Consider the following 25943-nt stretch of genomic DNA (forward strand, 5'->3'; position numbering starts at 1 on the left):
AAAGAACAGATAGCAAAAAAACTAGAAAATATAAATTCAGTTCTAACCCAAAAATAATTGTGTTAGAAAGATATTTTGTAATGCTCAGAGAAACCCTAAGGCTTGAAAATTATAAAAAGTCTAAATCAAAGAAGAAATGCTAATATAAATTAGAAAATATTTTTAAATAATTACAATAAAATGAATGAAAACAAAATACCAGTTTGTGTGCAATTAAAATAATGTTTAGGGTAACATTTTTATATCCAAATGTTTATATTAGAAAAGAATAAAGAGTTGAACCAATGATGTAAATTTCTATAATAAGAGGCTAAGAAAAGAAGAGCAAATTAAACCCAGAAAAGTAGAAGATAAAAACTAATTAGGAGAAAGCAGAAATCAATGATGTATAAAACAAACAAACAAAGCACAGCAGAGAAATGAATACAATTATACTGCCTATTGAGATTGGTTAGAAAACAAAGAGAGAAAACATAAATGAACAGTAGTAGGAATGAAAGAGCTGATACCAATCATTACAGATTCTATAGATAATTACAACTATAATAAGGAAATTTATGATTCATTTTATGCCAATAAATTCCACAGATTGGAAGAAATGATTTAAAAAGAAACAATAGGGGCAACTTGGGTGGCTCAGTGGTTGAGCATCTGCCTTTGGTTCAGGTCGTGATCCCTGGGTTCTAGAATCAAGTCCCGTATCAGGATCCTCTCAGGCAGTCTGCTTGTCTCTCTGCCTGTCTCTCCGTGTCTTTCATGTAAATAAATAAATAAATAAATAAATAAATAAATAAATAAAATCTTAAAAAATAAAAATAAATAAAAATAAAGTAACAAGCAGACTCAAGGAGAAATAGGAAATCTAAATAACCCTTGTATTTTAAAGATAAGGAGTTCATAATTTAAAAAATATTCAGTAAAGGAAAAGCAGGTTTTTGATGGCTTACCTTTTAAAATTTAACATGTAGCAGAGAGGAAATAATATGAATTTTATACCAAGTCTTTCCAAAAAAACAAAGAAGGAAACTTTCCTACTCATTTTTGAGGTCAGTACAACCTGGAAACCATAGCCAGACAAAAACATTACAAGAAAAATACAGATCAAAAATAATACATAAGCATATGTTTTTCAAATATTAGAAAATGGAATGAAATGAAATAAAGAGATAAGTTATGACTAGGTGAAATTTCTCAGAGGAATACAAGGTTGGTTTAATACTAGAAAAGCATTCAATGTAATTCAATACCTTAACAAAATAAATGATTAAATTTATATGATCATCTCAATATATGCAGGAAAAGTATCTGGCAAGATTTGCTGCACATTTATGATGAAAATTTTCAGCAAGCTGGCCTAAAAGGAAATCCAACAATCTAATCATGAGCATTTACAAATAACTTACACTTAGCATCATACGTAATGGTACAAATTTGTATACCATTGTCCCTAATATTTGGGAAAAAGCAAACCTATTCCCTTCATACCTCTATTTGACATTATAGAAGAGGTCCTCCTACTCAGTAAAATAAGTGGGGGGAGGAAAACTTATAAGAAGTAAAGTTATCTTTAAACAATGACTATTATTATTTGGTTAGAAATATTAAGAATTCTACCAATCTAGCAAAAATATTCAGAAAGGTGAATGAATATACAAAATCAATTGTATTTCTATATTTTAACAGCGAAAACAAGGAAATGATTTTTCAAGTTTATAAACAATGGAAAAAAACTTAAAATTTTAAAAAATAAGATATGTATATAACTTATCTAATAAAATAAAGAACACAAAAATTGGGGATCCTTAGTGGCTCAGCGGTTTAGCACCTGCCTTCAGCCCAGGGTGTGATCCTGGAGTCCCAGGATCCTGTCCCATGTCAGGCTCCCTGCATGGAGCCTGCTTCTCCCTCTGCCTCTCCCCCCCCCCCCTCTCTATGTCTCTCATGAATAAATAAATAAATAAATAAATAAATAAATAAATAAATAAATAAAATCTTAAAAAAAAAGAACACAGAAATTGATCCATTCTAAGACATTCACATAATTTTTGATAAGGATGTCACTGAAATTCAATGGAGAGGAAGAAAAGCAGTTCTGTGGTAACTGAGTGATTAAAAGGAAGGAATATAAATGGCCATGAGTACATGAATATATTTTCAATGACAGAAAGGAAAAAAAATAAACCATAATCAAATTTCTCTGTATAACTACAAGAATGTCTAAACTTAAAGTGGCTCTCATACCAAGAGTGAGTGAATATGGAAGCAGTTGGAACTTTCAACTCTGGGATAGGAGAGTAAAACTGTAATCATTTTGTGAATAGGTCAAGTATTTTATCATGAAGTTAGATATATATTAAACTTATGATCCAACCAATTTTTTTCATAGTTACCCAAGAGAGATAAAAACATATGTATACATATGCACACACACACACATTAATACATAGTACTCTTGTTCATAAATAACTCCAAATTGAAGGACAAATATTCATTGACTATAGAATTGCTAAACAAATTACAATATAATCATATAATGGAACACTATTCTGCAATACAAGGAAACCAACTACCGGAACATGCAACAAAATGGATGATTTTTAAGTTACTATGCTGAAAGGAAAAATGATAACTTTATAGTTGAGAAGCCTAACAAACGTGTCCTGAGATAGGTGATTAAGTTGACATCATGAAAAGTCATTTGATAGTTTGTACCCTTGTTATGCTATAACAGAAATGATACTTTACCTCTTTGCTCTTCCTCCTTAAAATTTATAATCTAGACTGCATTAGAAGAACATCAACAAATTTCAACTAAGGAACAATCTACAAAGTATCTTACCACTAATCTTAAAAAATTCAAGGTCATCAAAAACAAGGAAAGTCTGAGAAACTGTCATAACCAGAAGCCTAAGGAGATATGATGACTAAATTAATGTGGTATCCTGCTTTGGATATTAGGTAAAAACTAAGGAAATCTGAATAAAGAATGAATTTTACTTAATAATAACATATCACTATTGGTTATTTAATTGTAACAAATTTACTATAGTAATTGATGAAACTGAGTGTGGAGTATATGAGAAATCTTTGTATTTTCCTAACAATTTTTCTTTAAATCTAATACTGTTTTTTAAAAAATCACTAAAAAAATATTGTGATAATGAAAAACCGGAAACGTGAATGCACATACCGTATGATTTAATTTATATTGTAGAACTGATGCAACAATAATCTATGATCAAAGAAGGAATCAGAGTAGTGATTGCCTCATGGGAAGAGGAATGTTGATTAACTTTCCAGTCAGGGGAATTTTCTGGGGTGAAAAAAAGTTCTGTATCTTGATAGGGGTCAGGATGATATGTGATAATTTTTCAAAACTCATTGAATTTGTGCACTTAAAATCTGTGCATTTAACAATATGTAAAATACACTTCATTTTTTAATGAAAAGCAGTTACTGGGAGACATAATGTATTCAAAACCTATCTCTATTCTGCTCTCTTGTTGCTGATTTAGTTGTCGTCCATCTGAAATGAGAATGGGTGCTCTCTGCAGCTTTTAGCCTTGTGAGATCTTTGTACAAAAGCCATTAGTAAGTACAAAGGCTCATTGTGACTGTGTAGGATGACTCATTGCCAAGTGAACTTTTAAATAGGGAACTTTACTCCAAAATCTTACCTTTCTTTGTTTCTTGATCTGAATACATGCAGACATTCTCCCCCTTCCTTGTCCTATTTAAAGTCTCAAAAAAGAATGAACTCTTTCTATAGTCAGGACAAAATGTTCTTGTTATCAATCTAAAAATCATACTATTTACCCAAGTTTCATTTATGATTACTTGTCACTTTGTTTGTTACTCAAGTGTCTTTACAGTTCACATTTTTGTTCATATTAAATAATTGTTATGTTGAACTCCAAAGCTCTTATCTTTACATAAGTGCTACAGATAAACCTTCCCATCCCTTATCTTTTAATCTCTTTGGAATTTTAAGTCCCTATTTAGTGGGATTTTTTTTTTTTCTAAAGGAAAGGAGACAAGAGGAGGAGAGGAAAAGAGAATAAGAAGAACGAAGATAGGACTTTTCTTTTTTTGTATATTTTTTATTGGAGTTTGATTTGCCAACATATAGTATAACACCCAGTGTTCATCCTGTCAACTGCCCCCCTCAGTGCCCGTCACCCAGTCACCCCATATCCCCACCCACCTCCCCTTCCACTACCCCTTATTTGTTCCCCAGAATTAGGAGTCTCTCGTGTTTTGTCACCCTCTCTGTTTTTTCCCACTCATGTTCTCTTCTTTTCCCCTATAATTCATTTCACTGTTTTTTATATTCCCTGTATGAGTGAAGCCATATAATGATTGTCCTTTTCTGATTGACTTACATCACTCAGCATAATACCCTCCAGTTTCATCCACATCAAAGCAAATAGTAGGTATTTGTTGTTTCTAATGGCTGAATAATATTCCATTATATATATATATATATATATATATATATATATGTGATATATATCACACCTTCTTTATCCATTCATCTTTCGATGGACACCGAGGCTCCTTCCACAGTTTGGCTATTGTGGACATTGCTGCTAGAAACATCGGGGTGCAGGTATCTCGGCTTTTCACTGCATCTGTATCTTTGAGGTAAATCCCCAGTAGTGCAATTTCTGAGTCATAGGGTAGTTCCATTTTTAACTTTTTTGAGGAACTCCCACACAATTTTTCAGACTGGGTGTACCAGTTCACATTCCCACCAACAGTGCAAGAAGTTTCCCCTTTCTCCACATCCTTGCCAACATCTGTTGTTTCCTGTCTTGTTAATTTTCACCATTCTCACTGGTGTGAGGTGGTATCTCATTGTGGTTTTGATTTGTATTTCCCTGATGGCAAGTGATGTGAAGCATTTTCTCATGGAAACGAATGAAAATGAAGATACAATTGTTCGAAATCTTTGGGTTACAGCAAAAGCAGTCCTAAGAGGGAAATACATAGCAATACAAGCATTCCTCAAAAAAAAATTGGAAAAAAACTCAAATACACAGTTAACCTCGCACCTAAAAGAACTGGAGAAAGAACAGCAAATAAAACCTACACCAAGCAGAAGAAGAGAGATAATGAAGATTCGAGAAGAACTCAAGAAACAGAGACCAGAAGAATTGTAGAACAGATCAACAAAACCAGGAGTTGGTTCTTTGAAATAATTAATAAGATAGATAAACCATTAGCCAGCCTTATTAAAAAGAAAAAAGACTCAAATTAATAAAATCATGAATGAAAGAGGAGAGATCTTAATGAATACCAAGGAAATACAAATGATTTTAAAAACGTATTATGAGCAGCTATACACCAATGAATTAGGCAATCTAGAAGAAATGAATGCATTTCTGGAAAACTACAAATTACCAACAGTGGAACAGGAAGAAATAGAAAACCTGAACAGGCCAATAACCAGAGAGGAAATTGAAGCAGTCATCAAAAACCTCCCAGGACACAAAAGTCCAGGGCCAGATGGACTGGGGAATTTTATCAAATGTTTAAAGAAGAAGATAGGACTTTGAAAGGTAAAGAGGAAATATGACTCAACCAAGGAATCCTATACAAACTAATGGAGCCACTGGTAAGCTATGTGCCTTAACTTACCCGTGCATGCTGTTTCCCTCTAAGATTTTGTTTCCTTGAATTGAACGCTATGTTGAAATGTTAGGGACATGTTAATAGAAGCTTACAATAAGGAAAATAAGGTGTAGAATTTGAGAGTGGCATCTTTTAGAATTTCAATGAACCCCATGACTTAATTTCTACACATCATGATCTATACCTACCTTATTCTATAAATATGTGTTTTAATGTAATACAAAAACTTTTGAGACTCAAAACATCCATGGCAAGCTACAAATATATACCACAGGGCTCTGAACAGAGCTTTCTCATATACGGTTTTAGTTTTTATAATATTCAGATTAAGGTGTTTATTATGCAATACAAACATGGAATAGTAATTCACTGAGAGTTCATGCACAGCAGCTATAATTAAAATTATTGTGAAATAATGACTTCTCTTATAGATGCCAAATGTATGTATTGCTATTTAAATAACAAAATATCACTAAGAACTTTAAATATAAGTTTCTGGAGGAGTGCAAAGTGCCATTTAATAAAGTTTCTGTTAATAGAATGTCCAGCAACTGAGAATTTGCTGCATTTATTTTCTTACCAAGGATATCATAGGTGTTCAAGATATTCATGGAACTGTGCTAAATAGTGTTAGCTATAGGAGAGGGACAGAACTCTTAGCCATATGGAGATGGCCATGCAACAAAAGGGACTGAGTCAAAGGGGTGAAAGAATTTCAGGAAAACAGCAATTATAAGGTGTAAAAAAATCATCCTCAGTAAGAATTCAGTGAATGTTGACCATGTGCAATGAATAAGCATAGAACTGCAAAGTGTCCTGTCAAAGGAAACATGGTACAGCAAAGCTTCCAAGTATGGGATTGTCTTTGGAGGCAATGGATCAGTGCAAGTTCATTCAAGGAATTCCATCTGGCACAACATGAAGAACTGAAACATGGGTTGGTCTCATAAATGGACTGACAAGATTGATTCTGGTCAACAGCCTCCAGCTAGTTATTGAGGTGAAGATAAGGAAAGTATTCTGCCAATTATGGATGTCAAATTGTTTGGAAAAGGATAGAAAAGCCCAAGTACTGAAGAGACCACAAAGAATAGTAGTCAGTAGATGCCCTAGCTTTCTCTATGAGATAGAACAAAATTTGGAGAAGTAATCCCTAAGATACTTTCCATCAGAAGATTTCTAATATTTATCACCATATAAAGATAGGACATCAGATGATTTTGCCAAATAGTATCTTCATGGTTGCAAGCAGTAATACTACATCCTAAATACATTTGAATGGCCTGGGAAGACTTCTCCACAAGGTGTAATTAAAACACAGGCTAATAAAGAAGATATGGAATAAAGTTAAAAAAAAAATCAGATACCTTGCTCTAAGGGCATTATTAGATAAATATTCACCACAGTACATGAACATAATATACAATATGTGCCTGAAAGGTAAAGAGATCACAGGTAGTAAGGAGACACAAAAAAAAAAAAAAAAAAAAAAAAAAAAAAGAAAGGAAAAAGAAAAAAAAAAAAAGAAAATGAAGTCAATGAATAGGCCTAATTCTAAAATCCAAAAATTTAAAAAGAAGGATGGGAAGGGGCAAGGGGAAGGTATTTCTGACAAGAAAAACAGCATAAACAGAGGCTTACAAAATAAGTATATATGGAATGTGAACTCTTGGGATGTGTGAGAGTAGACCTCACTGATCTTCAGTAGAAGATTTATTGGAAAATAGAGAAAGAAAATAATATGATCCAGGCATTACTTTAAGCCCATTTTATATAAAACACAAAGAGTTTAAGTAATTTGCCCAAGGTCATGTAGCTAGTAGAGTTCAGAGTTTACCACAAACTGGCTCATCTCTTAACCACTGTGTTATACCAAATCTTCATATGGATTAAGTAAGTTTCAAGTTTACAGTCTAACTTTAACAAGTTTTCCAGACCAATAGAAATATGGTAGAAGTTATATGTGACCTAATAAGTAAATATTCTTTCGGGGAAAAGCCTTGCTTATCCTGCCAGCCTGGCTAGTGTACTCTGAGGGGAGGAAGCAATAGTGAATCCTCTGAAAGGTCAAAAAGGTAAAATTAACTCATCTCCCGACTTCAAGAACAGCAATCCATCTCAAAAGTGGACATAAACTTTGTTCAATGATTCACCTGAAAAATGGCATAGATCTTCTTTGTTTCATTAGCTATTGCCAACTTGTAGTCATAAGGATGAGAATGACCAATGAGGACCTTTCTTTCAAATAGTCTCAACTTACATTTTAGAGGGAAAATTTTGAACAAGGAAGGAAATAAACAAAATTCTATTATTTTTGTCAGATTGATTTAGCTCCAAAAGCTGTGGCATTAACACTCATAAAAGCATCTAATTTGTCCCATAAATTGTAGAATATGATTTGTCATGCAGGAAATTCACATGCAAAGAAGAGGTGTCAAATTGACTCAAGCTGCTTGAGAGAACCTTTAAGTATAATTTCTTCTAGGTTTCTATTGGGGTATTTAGCCTGTTTTGGGAAAATGCCACTCATAGTTATTACTTCAGTCTTTCTTGCCAAAGAGGCTTCTGTTAATGCCCCAGCAGGGATTGCACCACGAGCCCCATTTTTCAAGGGCTTTCTAACTCAGTCATAAAAATTGGATCTGGGTGCAAACTTGTCCCAATTGTGGTGCACTTTCTAGCTTGTTTGTTATAACCAGATGTATTTAAATTTTGTTCAGCTGCTTTTGAAGGTGGAAGGAAATGACATTTTCTGCTTTTCAGATGAATTTTGGCAATGCTGGGATTCTGAAGGGAGTCTGATTTTAAAATTAAACATGAACTTTTAGATTCTATTAGGTCCGTACTTTTGATCTGGGGCCACTGCCTATGGGCATTTCTATTAACAAGCAAACAGAAAATAAAACCCAGTGGAAATCATCCAGTTAAAAAGGGGGCTGATAATTCAGTTCCATCCCAGGCCTTATGCTAATATTCAGCCAATTGTGGAATGTCTTGACCTCTGTAGATGATGCATTTTGACTCTGTGGAACATCAGATTGGGAGTTTGGGCCCAGATACAATTTTGGTTAGAAATTGAGAGGCAGACATAATGAGGAAGAGGACTTTTGATCACAAAAGAAATGTACTGGAGAAAAAAAGATAGTTTCAACCAATAGGTATGTTTGAGAGCCTACTGTGTATTCAAAAAGCTAACTAGAGGCTTCTTCAGAAAGTGGACACTGATATTGTGTTAGATGTAAACAATACAAATAATGAATGCAAACATGAAAAAGATTGCTGGAAACCAGAATATGTCAGTGTGTGTTACAGACATGAGTTCAAGGACAGAAGGATTCACTTCTACTGCGGAAAAGATGCCATGGAGTGAGGAGGCTCCTTGACATAATTCTTTCTTTGTGCAGCAAGGGGAACTTGAACTAGCCTCTGGAGGATTTGGCAAGGAGAGGAAGGAGAACTGCATGAGGAGAGATACAGAGTAAGAATGAACTAGTCACTTTTAGACTATCATATTGGCAAGACTATAAGGACTAGAGTGCAGAGAGTCTTATATGCCAGAATAAAGCTTATTTGTTTATATATTTTTAATAGGACTTACAAAATAGATGAAGTTGTTTTTTTTGTTTTTTGTTTTTGTTTTTGTTTTTTTTTTTTCAAAGAAAGGATACTTAAAATGATGTTTTAGAAGATTGATATGGTTTTAGTAACTAGGAAGAATGGAATTGAAGCCTGGAGAACGGGAGGCAGAAAAGTACATCAGTTATGAAGAGTCTAAACTTTTGTGGTTATCAGAAAAGAAAAGAATAAAAAATACCTTGAACTGATTATCTTATTTTGTGTGAGGAATGGGAGGAAGGATATAAAAAGGTAAAAGGGAAGATATAAAACCACAGAGGAACATGGTACCCTAAAGGCACTGGCTTCAAGCTAAGATTCTTTTCTCCTGAACCTCGAGTTGGAGGTCTTTCTTGCATATGGCAACCTCAGCATAGACATATATTTTAGGGGCAGAGTATACCTCCTCATTCTTGCTGTGTTTTGAAGAATACGGAAACTGGAAGATTGCTTTTTAAGGAATTAAGCAATTTATGGTGTGGTTGAGTTTGCTATTTAATTTCCATTCTCTTTTTCTTTACTATTGAATGTGCTCAGGTTAAGAAAAAACAAACAGTAAAAACAATACCAAGTTTAACAACTCATTTTCTTAAGTTCCTTTGCTAATAATAGGCCAGTGAGGTTATTTTTTCCAGCTTTATTGAAGTATAATTGACAAATAAAATTGTATATATTTAAGGCATACAATGTGGTTGATATATGAGTAAATTAACGAAGTGATTACTACAATCAAGTTCATTAACACATCCAGTAAGATTTAAATGGAAATCATTGGGTAAAACTTAAAGGGAGGCTATTTAAAAGGTGTTGACTTCCTTGAAAGCAAGTGATCCTTTCTTCACACCTGTTTCCTCCTCCTTGTTGTCTAGAACAGAGATATGATGGCTGGAGATCCAGAAGCAATGTTATGCCAATAAAGAGAATTGGAAATGGAAGCCATGCATAAAGATGGCAAAGCAGAAAGATAGAAAGAACCTCTATAACTTAAAACCCACTGTATCAGTTCTGCACTGCCTACCTCTGGCCTTTATTTGATAGTCTCCTTCAGGGAAAATAAATCAGTCCTGTGATTTTTGAATTATTATCAGCTTCTCACTGCATTCCTAATGGACACATATTCATTAAGCATAGAAGACTTGAAGATGTATAACTTTCCTTGATTAGATTTGCTATGATTAAGAACTGCTTAGGAGGAGTAGGAGAACCTTGAGCTCACCATGTCCCATGGACACAACTAGATCACAGCCAAATCAGTGTGAATAACCCAGAAACTGACCCTGAGGACTGACAGAACAGACTCTGTAGCTAAATGTAGAAAAGAGGCCACATTGAGGTGGGTAGGAAGGGTGGAGAAGTAGTGGGAGGCTAAATGGACTCTGGGACTGTCCAAAGAATAGAGGGATCCTGTAGGTGTGGAGGGGGAAGAGAAAAACAGTCTCTCATATCAGGGAGTCCATATGAGGAAGATGAATCCTCATAACATTTGGCTTTGAAAATCAGAATTTTTTGAAAACCAGAATTTTGTGAGTTCTTACAATTGGCAGCTCTGAAAACCTGGAACTTTAAACATCAACAGTATCCTGGAAAATCTGGGAGGGGGGTAGGAAACTGAGTCCCTGCCCTAAAGCAGACAGCAACAATGAACAGCCCTGTGGAGATATATTGTAGAAGCAACAGTTTGGGAGACTTCTCTGAGGAACAAAGGAGCTGGTGGGTGCCATTTCTCTTTCCCACCCCCAGCACACAGACACCTGTGGGAACCAGTGCTATGCCAATACCCACTACCTAACTTGCTAACAGCACTGCTTGATCATACATTCTCCTATGGACAAGCCCTATCCAGCCAGGCCTCAGCTCCAGGCCTTACAGCAGACCAATGCAAACATTGCTAACACCTGGGTGTATCACCTCAACATAATTCTCTGGGTCTACCCCATCCAACCTGGCCTGTTTAGGTCCTCAGGAGCTGCAGGTCCCCTCCTGCTGGGTTGAATTTTGCTGGGACCACCTGCTCCCACCCCAGTGACCTGCAGTTTAATGTTACTGCATTTCTGGTAAATGCTTGGTCTGACTTAGCTCAAGCCTAAACTGGCCCCAGACTGTCCCACCAACAGCACAGGGACCAGAACCTGCCCACAACAGGCAAAGAGCCATTGCAGATAACTGGGCTAAAGGCAAAAGCTGCTCAGCTGTAAAAGCAGGGCACATGTGATACACATAGGAGGTGCTTCTGAAGTGCCAGGTTCTGGTGAACAGGGGACTTTGCACTGCAGGATCCTAAAGTCCCTCTTCTTCCTATGGCCACTACTTTCAAAAGCAGAAAATTAGCTGGCCTTTCTAACACACAGAAACAGACACAGAGAGTTGACCAAAATGAGGAGACAGAGGAATATGTCCCAAATGAAAGAACAGAACAAAGTCACAGTGAGAGTGAGAGACCTAAAAAAAAAAAAAAAAAAAAAAAAAAAAATGGAGATAAGTCATATTCTTAATAGAGAATTTAAAGTAATAGTCATAATGCTACTCACTGGATTTGAGAAAAGAATGGAGGACCTACTTTAGTAAGAACCTTAACAAGGATATAGAAAACATAAAAAAGAACTAATCAGAGGTGAAAAGCTCAATAAATGAAATTTAAAATGCACAAGATGGAATAAAAAGTAGACTAGAGGAAGCAGAAGAATCTATCAGCTACCTGGAGGACAGTGATAGAAAGTAATTAAGCTGAACAGGAGAGAAAAATAATAATAGAAAATGAAAATAGACTTATGGAACTCAGTGACACTATCCAGTGTAATAACAACCACATTACAGGGATCCTAGAAGGGAAAGGGACAAAAAAGGAGGAGGGGGGCAGAAAATTTCTTTGAGGAAAGAATAGCTGAAAAGTTCCTGAATCTGGAGAAGGAAACAGAATTCAGAGTTGGGAGGCACAGAGAGCCCACAACAAAATAAGCCCAGGGAGGTTCACTCCAATACACATAATAATTAAAATGGCAAGAAAGTAGTAATAAAGAGAGAATTTTATTTTATTTTTATTTTATTTTTTAAAGAAGTTTTTAAAAAATATATTAGTGAGAGAGAGAGAGAGAGCGAGAGAGAGAGGCAGAGACATAGGCAGAGGGAGAAGCAGACTCCATGCAGGGAGCCCAATGTGGGACTCAATCCCAGGACTCTGGGATCACATGCTGAGCCAAAGGCAGATGCTCAACCACTGAGGCACCAGTCATCCAAAAGAGAGACTTTTAAAAACATAAGAGGAAAATAGTTACATACAAGGGAAATCCCATAAGGCTACCAACTGAATTTTCAGTGGAAACTTTGTGGGCTAGAAGAGAGTGGCATGATATACTTAAAGTGCTGTAGGAAAAAAACCTGCATACTCTATCCAGCCAGACTATCATTCAGGATAGAAAGAAAGATATAGAATTTCCCAGACAAACCAAAGTTAAAAGAATTCAGGACCACCAAACCAGCCCTACAGGAAATATTAAAGGGAACTCTTAGAGTGGAATGAAAAGACCTCAAGTAGGAGTCAAGTAGAAAGCATAAAAGCAGTAAAATTAGGTATATCTATAAAAATCAGTAAAGAGATTCATAAAATAAAAGAATGTAAAGTATTAGACTCTATAATAAATGTGCACAGAGAGGAGTAAAAAAATGGGTTCAAACTTAAGGACCATCAACTTAATATGGAGTACTACATGCATAAGGCATTTTATACAAACCTTATGGTCACCACAAATCAAAAATCAGTAATAAATATGCAAAAAATGGAGACGAAGGAATCCAAGTATATCACTAAAAGAAGCAAGCAAACTGTGAGAGAAGAGAGCAAGAGAAGGTAACAGAACTACTACAAAAACAACCGTAAAACAAGTAACGAGATGGCAATAAGTACATACCTCTCAATAATTACTTTCAATGTAAATAGACTACACATTCTAGTCAAAAGACATAGTGTGACAGGATGGATGAAAAAGCAAGATCCATCTATATGGCTACCTATAAGAGACTTATTACAGATGTGAAGACAATGCAGATTGAAAAATGAAAGGATAGAAAAGCATTTATCATGAAAGTGGAAGTGAAAAGAAAACCAGGGTAGCAATACTTATATTGGAAAAATAGACTTTATAACAAAGCCTGTAACAAAAGACAAGGAAGGACACTATGTAATAATAAAGGAAAAAATCCAACAAGAGGTTATAACAACTGGAAATACTTACGTACCCAACGTGGAAGCACTCAAATGTATAAAAGTGTTAATAACAAACATAAATGATGATAATATGACAATAATAGATACTTTAACACTCAACTTACATCAATGGATTGATTATCTAAACAGAATTTCAACAAGGAAACAGTTGCTTTGAATGACACATTGGAGCAGATGGATCTAGCAGTTATATTCAGAACATTCCATCCTGAAAAAGCAAAATACACATTCTTCTCAAACACACATGGAACATTTTCTAAGAATAGATTACATATTAGGCCACAAAGCAAGTCTCAACAAATTCAAGACTGAAGTCATACGATGAAACTTTTCTGATTACAATACTATGAAACTAGAAATAAACCACAAGAAAAACTGGAAAAACACAAACACATGAGGTTAAATAATATGTTACTAAACAATGAATGGGTCAACCAAGAAATCAGAGAAAATACAGATACATGGAGACAAATGGTGAAAAACTGAAAGCATTTCCCCTAAGGTCAGGAACAAGACAAGGGTGTCCACTCTCACCACTTTTATTCAGCATTGTCCTGGAAGTCCTGCCCATAGCAGTCAGACAAGAAAAAGAAGTAAAGGGCATCCATACTGGTAAGGAAGAAATTTCACTATTTGCAGATGACATTATACTCTATGTAGAAAACCAATAGATTCCACCAAAAAACTACTAGAACTGATAAATTCAGTAAGATCACAGGATAAAATGTCAATGTACAGAAACCCATTGCATTTATGTAAACTAATAATGATGTAGCAGAAAAAGAAATCAAGAAAGCAATCTCACTTGCAATTGCACCAAAATGAATGAAATATCTAGGAATAAACTTAACTAAGGAGGCAAAAAACCTATACTCTGAAAACTATTAAAACATTGATAAAAGAAATTGAAGATGACACAAACCAGTGGAAAGACATTCCACTTTCATGAACTGGGAAAACAAATTTTGTTAAATTGTCTATACTACCCAAAGTAATCTACAGAACTAATGCAGTCCCTATCAAAATACTGACGACATTTTTTCACAAAAGTAGAATAATCCTAAAAATTTTATAGAACCACAAAAGATCCTGAATAGCCAAAGCAATCTTGAAAAAGAAGAACAAAGCTAGAAGTATCACAATCCCAGATTTCAAGAAATACTACAAAGCTGTAGTAATCAAAACAATATGATATTGGGGGAAAAAAAGTAGCCATACAGATCAATGAAACAGAATAGAGGGCTCAGAAATAAACCCACTGTTATCTGGTCACTTAATATTTGGCAAAGGAAGCAAGAATATGCAATTTGAAAAGACAGACTTTTCAACAAATAGTGTTGGGAAAACTGGATAGCTATATGCAAAAGAATGAAACTGGACCATTTCTTATACCATACAAAAAAATAAACTCAAAATGGATTAATAACCTAAATGTGAGACCTGAAACCATAGAAATCCTAAAAGAGAGGACAGACAGCAATTTTTATGGCATCAGCCATAGCAATATTTTCTAGAAATGTGTCCTGAGGCAAGGGAAACAAAAACAAAAATTCACTATTGGGATTACATTGAAATAAAAAGCTTCTGCAGAGCAAAGGAGACAATCAACAAAACTAAAAGGCAACTTACTGATTGGGAGAAGATATTTACAAATGACACATATGATAAAATGTTAATATAAAAAATATATAGGTACATATACATATACAACTCGGTACACAAAAAAACCCTCCAAGTAATCCAATTAAAAATGGTCAGAAGATATGAACAGACATTTCGGCAAAAAAGGCATACAGATGGCCAAAAGACATATGAAAAGATGCTCAACACCATTCGTCATCAGGGAAATGCAAATCAAAACCCAAATGAGATATTACCTCACAGCTGTCAGAATGACTAAAGTAAAAAATACAAGAAACAATAAGTGTTTGGTGTGGATTGTGGAAAAAGAACCCTCGTGTACTGTTGGTGGTAGTGGTACTGGTGTAGTCATTGTGGAATACAGTATGAAGTATCTTCAATAAATTAAAAAGAGAAACACTATATCATTCAGTAATTTCACTATAGGATTTAATTAATCAAAGAAAATAAAAGCACAATTTGAAAAGACATACACACCCCTATGTTTATAATAGCATTATTTACAATAGCCAAATTATGGAAGCAATCCAAGTGTACATCAATAGTTGGACAGATAAAGGAGATGTGCTATATGCAGATGGGATACACACACACACACACACACACACACACACACACAATGGAATATTACTCAGCCATAAAAGAGAATGAAATCTTTCAATTTGCTACAACCATTGATGAATCTAAAGTATAATGCTAAGTGAAATAATCAATCAGGGAAAAACAATTACCATATGATTTAACTCATATGTGGCTTTAAGAAATAGAACAAAGAAAAGAAAAGGACATAAAAATACACTCTTAACTATGGAAAACAAGTAGAGGAGAGGTTAAGGGGTGGATAAAATAGATGAAGGGGATTAAGAACACACCACCATGAGTGGTGAGTAATGTAGAATTGTTGAATTACTATATTTGACACATGAAACTAATATAACATTATATGTTATCTATATTGGAATTTTAAAAAATGCTTAGAAATAGGTTAAATATGCTAAAGTAAAATGATCTTGTTTTTAGATGCTTTAGATGCAGTAAAAGATGGAAACCCAGTAAGTATTTAGGAAACATTTGTTGAATGAATCTGTGGATGGTTAAATAAATTAATAAATTTGTTATTTACTCTCTCCCAGTGTGATTAATTTCATTAATTTCATCCTTCTAATCTGGCATTGGCACATTTGCATCTCATCTCCTTATCAGCAAAGAAAGAGAAAGACTCACATCAGCCAACAGTTGTTTATTTTTAACTCTTTTAATATCTCAGTAGATTGGGAGGTTTAATGTATTGGATATAATCACCATATTAAGAGATCCTGGACATATATAGATAAAAATTAATGCCTAGAGAAATAAGACAAGTGGCAAGGTCTAATGTACTAGATATGTAAAACAAAAACAAAATCAAAAACCAAAAACCAAAACCCTTACAAATTCATGATAGGAAAGGCCTTTACCAAACAGGAAATAATGAAGGAGCTTGAATAGTGAGGTAACAGAAGAAGAAATGGCTTTAAAAATATGGAATGGTGGGATCCCTGGGTGGCGCAGCGGTTTAGCGCCTGCCTTTGACCCGGGGCGTGATCCTGGAGACCCGGGATCGAATCCCACGTCGGGCTCCCGGTGCATGGAGCCTGCTTCTCCCTCTGCCTATGTCTCTGCCTCTCTCTCTCTGTGACTATCATAAATAAAAAAATATATATATGGAATGGTATTCAACCTCACAAGCTATTAAAAAGCAGCAAAAAAGAAAAATAATCTCCTTAAACTTTCAATACCAGAATAATAAATATTGAAAAGTTGGTCTGAAGGTGAAGAAACATGTTATCCCCTTCTGTTGGTAGGAATACAAGGCTGTGTCACCAATTTGCTGGGCAATCTTGCAGCATCTACCACCAATAACCAATGACCTAGTAATTCCATTCAAAGGCTTTTATTATTCAAATATATTTACACATATGCAGAGATGTATAGGTAATAATGTTTATCATCAATGGTAAAAATGTTTAAAAGATTTTATTTATTTGAGAGAGAGAGAGAGAGACCATGAACAGGGGGAGGGGCAGAGGGAGAAGGAGAAGGATGCACCCTGCTAAGTAGGGCTGGATCCTAGGACCAGATCCCAGGATCCTGAGCTGAAAGCAGATGCTTAACTGATTGAGCCACCCAGGCACGCCAATGGTAAAAATTTGTTAATGGACATGAAATATCCTTTATTTTCACTGAGGAGCTCCCTATAGTTATTTGTTTTTCATAATATGAACCTCCTAATTACATAATAAAATACTAAGAAGACTTAAAAAGTGGACGTTCATGTGCTAAGATAGAAAGATCCACAAGCTGCTTTAAGAGAAGTGATGAGCAGCCTTTGTGTACATATGCCTGTACATTTATATGCTTTAATGCATAAAACAATTATATTGGTTAGTGTTCTTCATCTCCTAAGGTCACAAACTGAAATCCTACCCTTGAGCCAGTTATTTAGTAAATGTTATCAACCAGAAGAGGGTATCAGAATGGTACAATGTAATTTACCCCCACTACTGAAGAAGGAAATTAAAGTTATCTTTTACACTGACACCATTCTATCACTTTCCTATGGGGCCCATTGCAAAGTACTATTTAATACCTGAGCTGGGAATCCAGTCCACAAGTAGGTCCTGGTAATATGAGAAAGCAAGCTCTAGTTACTCTGATGAATACTTTATCTGGTGCATGGGAAAATTAAATTCTCCTTGCCCTTGGGCTGATCAGATCAGGCCCAAGAGATGTTGTGTATCTTTTTCAGCCAAAACACCAGCAAGGTTATTGGTCATTAAATTATCCACCCTGTAGTCCAACATTGTTATTTGATTTAAAGATGTCCTACAGTAGCGAATCCCACAGACCTATTATCACTATATTTAAGGTTATTGCCTTTAATTTGTTTCAAATTTGCCAGCCCTTCTGCATTGCCCTGAGTCCCTTATTTACCTGCTGTACCAAAGTACAATAGAATTTTCTTTCCTTCTGTGCTGTCAGTTTGTTTATGTTGCTTTGCTAGAGTGCTAATGACTCCATATTTCATGACCGTAAGTGTTCTCTCACCCTGTCCCCCATTTCCTTATTTTAGCCCAGGATATCTATCTTTTGGAAGATAACTTTAAGGTTCAGTTGTGGACCTACTTCAGGTTAAATAGTTCATGACAATGACAAATATGTATAATGATGGGTGACCTTGAAAATGACTGACATTTTAATTTTACTTGGATGTGATCTACAATGCCACAAGGCACAAATATGATCTGGAAATTTCACACAACCATGGAAAAAATTTTATTGCTTTTTCTATAGACAGATGTCTAAGAGATAAAGTAGGATAGTAGAGGAGAAAGAAGAAAAAAAAAAGACAACAAAAAAGCAGACTTTTTTAAAGGCAGGACTAGTTCTGAAATGTAGCACTGCTGCTACCTAACTACATCACCTTGAAAAAGTTACATAAACTCTGAAAGCTTTAATTTACTCTATAAAATGGGTATGGTGATATATACTTACCAAGTTGTTCAACTTAGCACATAACAGGTGTTCGATAAGTTTAAGTTTCATTTTTTAAGTAGATAGAAGATATTTTCTTTTATTATTATTTTTAAAGATTTTATTTATTCATGAGACACACACACACACACACACAGAGAGAGAGAGAGAGAGAGAGAGAGAGAGAGAGAGAGGCAGACACAGGCAGAGGGAGAAGCAGGCTCCATGCAGAGAGCCTGACATGATACTCGATCCCAGGACTCCAGGATCACGCCCTGGGCTGAAGCTGAAGGTGGCACTAAACCGCTGAGCCACCCGGGCTGCCCGAAGATATTTTCTTTTAAAGATAAATTGAATAAATTGTTATTCTGGCAGCAGAAAATTGTGAGAAACAGTTGAGAAAATCAGACTATATGAACCACATAAATAATTTAAAAATTGGAAATAGTCATGTATTAATTATTTGGCAAAATATAAGTATCATTTTATCATACATTTGTTCTAACATCAGCTTGTGTTTTTCAAAGAAGATTTGGGTAAATAAGCATGAGTGAAAGAAAAAATGAACACCTGACCTTCTGAATAAACCATATGGTAAAGAAAAGGGAGTATTGGCAGTATTTAAAGCTAGAATCTTGTTTGGCTCAACTATTGAGTAACTAGGAAAACTTCTGTTTTATCATCTGTTAAGTTGAAATGTTGAGCAAGAAGTTTCCTTAGGTTCTTCATAGTTTTATTATTCAGTAAATTAATGCTATGTGACCTTTCCCTGTCAAAGTGCCCTCTCCTTTTCGCTACTGGCTCCTTCTCAATTCTTCCCTTGATGCTGACCAATTTAGCCAGTTTTGTTTATCTTTGTATACTTAGGCAACCTCTACTTTCCCCTTCTCTTACCAAGGTTATGAAATTTCTTCTCAGTTCTTGCTTTGCAGGTTTGTAAAGGAGGGGCTTAGTCAATAATATGCTGGCAAATGTTTAACAATTAGGTTTCCACCAAAAAAAGATTGAAAATGAGGGAGAGAGAACTCTGAATTTACCAATTTCTGTAGTGTTAATTACTCCCACCATGTTTTATTGTAATCTATCACTGTGATATTTCTGAAGCTAGAGACTGAAGAGATAAATGGACATTAACATATCCACATACAGATACAATAGACATAGAACATGAGTGATATAGAACATGAGTAATACAAACATGTAATAAAATAATTAGAAAGTAGCACATTCTGAGTATTTATTGCCCTTGTTTTTAGTACAGTTTATTTCATTGTAAATTAATAAAATTTAATTTTCAATAATGGGAGTGTTCAAAAATCAACTTGTGAAATTCCTGAAAATGTAACAATTAGTTCTTTTGAGTCGGTATGAGCTGACTGCAGCATAGCACTTGTTTCTGAAACTGAATTCAAAAGAAACCCTGTCATTGGAAGATATAAAATGTTATACCTTCTAGTTATTGGGACATTGAAGGTTTAGCTAAGCTTATGGAGGTTATGCCTCTAATTCCAGGGAAGAAAAAAGAGAATTGGAAAATTACATAATTTTGTGGCAACTATTTGCAATGATGTTTAGGCTAGATATCATTGCTGAGTATCTTAACATATAATTTTTGCAAATATATATGTCTGCATTTGTATTTATTTTGTTCTTCAAAAGATGTTTTCATGATTTTTTTTACATTTCCTTATTGTCCATACATTTTAATCCCTTGGTAAGCTTTTTAAAAAGGAAAGAGGTATAGCGAAGAGTTATAATTTCTATCAATGAAATAGAAATATTGATATGCATTTCTAAAAGTAACCAGAAACAGTCAAAAAGAATTGTATTTTTAAAGTTCTTATCAGCTATCAGGAAAGTGATTGTAATTAGGACAGTGGCCAAGATGATCAGGCTCTGTGTGATAAATTATTTGCTATCAGTGCCTAATTCAGAGGGTATTGCCTTACCTGTTATGAAAAATCTGTATAGATACAGATGGACATTTTGAAGAACAAAACAGACCATAAAACATTCAAACTCTATTTCATATCTAAAGGTAAGAATAAAATTAACATATAATTTGCATATTGGCAGTAGGTAAAGAGAGCAATGTCGATGCAAATAAAAGGAATAATACCAGTATTATCTTAAAAGTTGATTTTGGCAAAACATGGAAATGGTCCGTAGTTTGATAAAATTGATGATATATTGCCTCAAAGTTGCCTCATAAATGAAACTGAGGCATTCTCTAGTGGTTGTGCTGTTTCCAAAGAAAAAAGTAACAGATTGATGTAAGCAAAAATGTGATGAGTAGCAAAGTAGGTATGGTAACTGAGGAAAGTATTGTTGATCTGCAAAAAGCTACAGTTGGTTGATAGGACATCCCTAGCAACAAGATAAACAGGCTATTAACAAGGGTATTTCTCAATTTATAAACAAAGAAATCAAGAATGTATAGTCAGGAAGCTAAGGACAATTACCCAATTAAAGAATCATAATTCTGCCAATTTCTAAATTTAACTCAGTTTTCAGACCTTGTACCTATTGATTGAAAGGGAGACAGGATTCCTAGCAGAAAGGACATTGTAGTACCACAGCAAGTCTATGTGGTAATGATTCTGGAATTCTTACCAAAAATAATCTATGGCCAGTTGCTCAAGTAAATGATGGAAGGGACACCGATGGAAAGCACAGACACAAACATTTTTGAGGTTCTTGATCATGAGATATTATTTGTCATCAATACCCAGACACTCAGCCCCCAGTGCTGTTATAGTTGGGTTGAAAGAGGGACAGGTAGTAAATTGAATATTGGCTTAGATTTGGCTCAAAGCAGGTCCCTTGCATACATGGACCCGTCAATGGTTATAACTCCAGTACTCAAATATATACTTGAAATATACTTGGTTGTTGGAAAAATAACCAAATTACATCCTTGACTTGAGGATAAAGACTCTCATGGTAGTGAAGGACATGTGACAACCTCTTGTACTGCCCTTCCCTAAGGTAAGATGGTCAGTCAAGAATGTTATTACATCAGTGTGGGAGATATTTGCTACCCCTAATGATCTAAAGTCTGCAGGGTAGTGGTCCTCTTATCTCTCTCTTTTTATTGCATGATCTGGATCTTAGAGAGGCCAGAGAGATCCTAGAGGAGGATCTTGGACTCAAAGTCAAACTCAGTAATGCAATATTCCCCCTTGCAGCTGCTGGGCTTAGCTTTGATCAGGTATATGGTATGTGGATTATTTTCTATTCCTATCAGAAAGAAGGAAAGAAACATGTGGTATTTGTATGGGACAGAGATAGTTTACATCTTTCACAAAATTTAATAAAATTCTATATGCAAAAAATAAGCAGACACACAATAATTCTATAGTTTTCAATTCTTGGTCTAGTGACCAGGAAGAAAGGGGAGGTAAATCCTGAGGGTTTGTATGCTCCCTGTGTTGGTTTTTCAAGGAAGAGACTTTTGTTTTTTTCAACCAAAGGTGGGGGGCAGGGAAGAGGACACTAGCTGTTAATGAGGAGGTCTAGGCCACTTTTTATAGACCCAGAGAATTCAGGGGATTCTGGATATTTACAATTTATGAACGTACCAATCAATGCAAATGAACAGATGTCCTCTTCCCATGTCTCTTTCTCAAATAGGACCCTGACTTCAGCATACCAGACTTTCAGGGTTTGCAAAATTGCCTTTCTCTGGAGTTCTTTCACAATTCTGCTTAGGACCTGGGCCTGATTTGCAACTTTCTTGACCCTCTCTCTGCAGGAAATGAGCCCTTTTATTGGCTATCAAGAGGGTCCTCTGATTTTCATCCTTAGCCTTTAATAGATAATTAGTTTCCACTTTTCACTGATTTTCACCAAATCATCTATTGCCCTTAACAGTAGCCTTCCAATTCTGTTCTGCTTAGAATTATTATCTCCCCCCAAATTATTAACAGGATGATACATTATCTTAGGCTATGCATTTTCTTCCATCACTATCCTAGTCAATCTTAGCACCAATGGAATAACTAAACATTTCACTATTACTGTATATAGAGACTGTCAGTGCTCTATCTCCAATCAGTAATTGTGTCCTCATTGCTAGTCAGCTAGTGGGTGATTTTACTCTAAAATTCCATTTTTTTAATGTACTTTTTTGGACCGTTCTTAAACCAACCTTAACTGGTGAGGATTCCTTAGGAAACAGACTCTGAGATAGAAATTTCCATGCTGAAAGTTTAGTATAAGCCTTTTTGGATCCATATCTGTTAGGTAGCAAAAAAAAAAAAAAAGGCAGGATTAAGCAGAAGGACAAGTTGGGCCATAATGAATTCATATCATAGGTCTGAGGTTATGGAGGAATCTATAGCTAAGATGGCCCTTCAAAATTGTCTTGACTTGGAGCAAGATGCCAGACTTAAACTCCTGCACAGCCAGTGATTGGATGTGAGATGTTTCTGGGAAGAATAGGAGACTTGGTTGAAATGGCTTTCTTGGCCAAGGGCAATTTCTCAAAGGGAGATCTCAGATAGACTCTGTCAATTATCAACTGTCTTAGCAGCTGGGACAAGAAACTCTGAAATCTGGGAGGGAGGATGAATGCTGGGTGGCACAAGACACTGTCCACTCTAGGGAAGTAATTTTGGAAAAAGTAGTAACAAATAGGATCTTTGTCTTATGAATATATAGGGTTTCAAAGGTCAGGAAGATAACTCATGAACAAAAGTCGAGAGACAAGAAAGGAAAAATTGTGTAAAAGGACCAGCAAGTAGGTCCCTTTATTTGGTAGAACCATGATAAGACAACTGTATTGCAGTTGTGAAAATTGAGACTCTTCTTATCCATGCACAGAGGGCCAGGCTAAATAGTTTAAGACATGCCGTCTGTTTCTTTTCTCATATAGAGGTTTATAACTTAGAAGGTATCTTAAGATCAGGACTGGAACAAGGGTGAGAGAAATGAATCACCTAAGGTGCAAAATTTAAGGAGGCACTCACTCTCAAACTCAACAATCTGGTGCACAAATTTGTAAATGTGACTCACTCTATTGACACCACTGAGATCACCAGCCTTTCAACCAAATGTTGCCTTGCCTTTCCTTCAAATTCCACTAGACTCTAACAATTCATCAGCTGGAACAATCATGCTTCACATTGAAGGTGGGAAGAGGATTATTACTTCTATCTAAACTACTCAGTTAATATTTCCTAGATCACATAATCTAGGGATATTGCCACCAGTAGTAATGGAACATCATCTTCTCCTCTTGTTCCCTTCTTGTGATTTCCAATAGTCATGTAAAAGGACATTCTTTGACCTCTACTAGGCCCAGCATAGTAATGATATGTATCTTCAAGCCAATTAAGAATACCAAAAACATTTAGTATTCTGAGTGGAAATTCTGTAGTATTTTTGTGGAAATTGTGTTAAATAATACTTGGTAGAAAGCAAATTCCTTCCATGTTTTCTCCAATACCTCATTACTTGAAGAAATGGAAACTTGAAAAGTTGGCCAGCATTTTTAGTGGTGGATTTGATCTTGATTTTCAGTTTTAGGATTTCAGTGCTTTGAATGAAGGATTTCCATGAAGAAGATGAGGAAAGATAAACAGATAAAAACATCATCAGACCACTGATTTCCAACTTTATCTACTTCATAAAATGCATGAATTTAACATATACATATATTTATAATAAAACACAGTATAAAAGAAATTACAGACCTGTAGAGACAGAGTATGGATCGGGGTTAGGGTCGTTGACACAAAGCAGGTCATTCTGATCCATTGCATTTACATGTAGGCTTATTACAGATATTAGAGCCCCTCTATTGCTAATTTGATCTGAAGACTCAAAATAAGCCTGTGAACAGAACATGAGCCGAAAAAATAAAGTTCAAACAGCAATCATGCTAAAGCAAACCTTATATGGTGTCAACTGACTAGGATAAACTTTGGAATATAAGCATTCTTAGGTCACATGGCAGGGGTCTTGGCCGTGGGTAGATAGAGGCTGAAAAGGTTTGGCACGTGGGTCTAACAACATCCCAGGGAGAAGGAGGAACTCCTGCTAACTTTATACTTCTCACACTAGTATACATATACAGGTGTGTCAGAGAGACTATATGAATCGTTAGAGTAAACATTGGCCAACTTCCTGGGGCTCTCAATTTTTAGCATACAAATTTAAGTGAACTGAGAAGTAATTTTAAACATCTTTATAGTACAACAAACACCAATATGTTTTATGGAATAAAATGCAAGATATGCATGAATTTATAAGATAAAATGGAGACTTCAAAGAAATTCCACACTTGCTATGGGCCAGTTAAGTTTAGATCCCAGAGCCCTGGGCACGCACATCATTTTCTTTGTGCTGATAGGGATAAAATCATTGGAAAAGTTGGAGAAGGTCTTCCCCAAAATAGATTTGTTTTGCAGATTCTTTCTGAATCTACTGGCCCTTGGAGGGGGGAAATTAAATTCTACCATTGGGCTTGATTGTCTAATTAGTTTGATTTCTAATAATTTCAGGGTGAGATGTTACTAGAGGCTTAGCAAAAGATATGACATTTCTATCTTTTTCCCAGATTGATGGTAAAATAAATCCCAATCTTAGTGTGAGTCAACAAACCATGAATAAACCTAAAGTACCTGAGTAAAGAGGTATATCTGCTCACTCTGCCTATGAAATAGAACTAGATCATTCAAGCTTTAGGGTAGCAGACTCAAGTCAGGGCTATAAATGAAAGGATTTTCTTTCAGTAAGAATACAAACTTCACTAAGAATTTTTTACTTTCTAAACTAGGAGGCAAAGAGAATGTTTATCTCTTTGTAATAGATAAGGTGTTAAGTCCTAGTTACAGGACAAGAATTCTGTCTAGATCACTCGATCTAGACAATACTCCTTGGCAAGTTTGGCCCATAGGTCACATCCGACCCCACTGACTGCTTTTGTATGACCCCTAAGCTGAGAGTGTGCTTTATATTTTTAAATAGCTGAAAAAAAATTCCAAAGAAAAATTATTTACTGACATGTGAAAACTACATGAAATTCAAATTTCAGAATTCAAGTTTTATTGGAATAAAGCCTACTCAGTTGGTTATGTATTATCCATGGTTTCCTTTGTGCTACAATAAGCAGAGTTGAATAGCTATAGCCTAAAATATTTATTGTCTTTCCTTTTATAGAAAAAGTTTGACCATTTCTGGGTTAGAGTGTTGTAAGTTAATGTATAGTCCTGGGATGAGCAGCATCCTCAGTACCACCTGGAATATTGTTGGAAATGTAGCATCTCAGGCATGATTCTATCTTTCCTAAACCAGATTTGGAATCTTAACAAAT

The sequence above is a fragment of the Nyctereutes procyonoides genome, unplaced genomic scaffold, assembly GCF_905146905.1.
Source record: "Nyctereutes procyonoides isolate TBG_1078 unplaced genomic scaffold, NYPRO_anot_genome, whole genome shotgun sequence".
NCBI classification, from domain to species: domain Eukaryota; kingdom Metazoa; phylum Chordata; class Mammalia; order Carnivora; family Canidae; genus Nyctereutes; species Nyctereutes procyonoides.